The following is a 279-nucleotide window of genomic DNA, read 5'->3' as shown; positions in this document are numbered from 1 at the left end:
AAAATCCACGAGGTAACTCTTGAAAAAAAAAAAAAAAACTTTAAAAACTAATAATCTAGGAAAAAATAAAATCCATGATGTGTCTGAAAAAAATAAAAAAAGGCTTTTAAAACTATGAGAATAATATTTTGTAGCGGTCAATTACCTTAATATTTGGGCGAGGCTGGCTAGAACATTCTGGAATTATGGAAAAGTTTATGGAGAAGGGGTTACTTTAGAATGTTACAGGAAAGAAATTTGCACAAACATTTGAGAATAGTGGCCATATTTTCCCAAAAT

This window comes from Olea europaea, unplaced genomic scaffold (genome assembly GCF_002742605.1).
Source record: "Olea europaea var. sylvestris unplaced genomic scaffold, O_europaea_v1 scaffold2524, whole genome shotgun sequence".
Lineage (NCBI taxonomy): Eukaryota > Viridiplantae > Streptophyta > Magnoliopsida > Lamiales > Oleaceae > Olea > Olea europaea.
The sequence above is the reverse complement of the archived record's forward strand: the minus strand, read 5'-3'. Positions refer to the sequence as shown.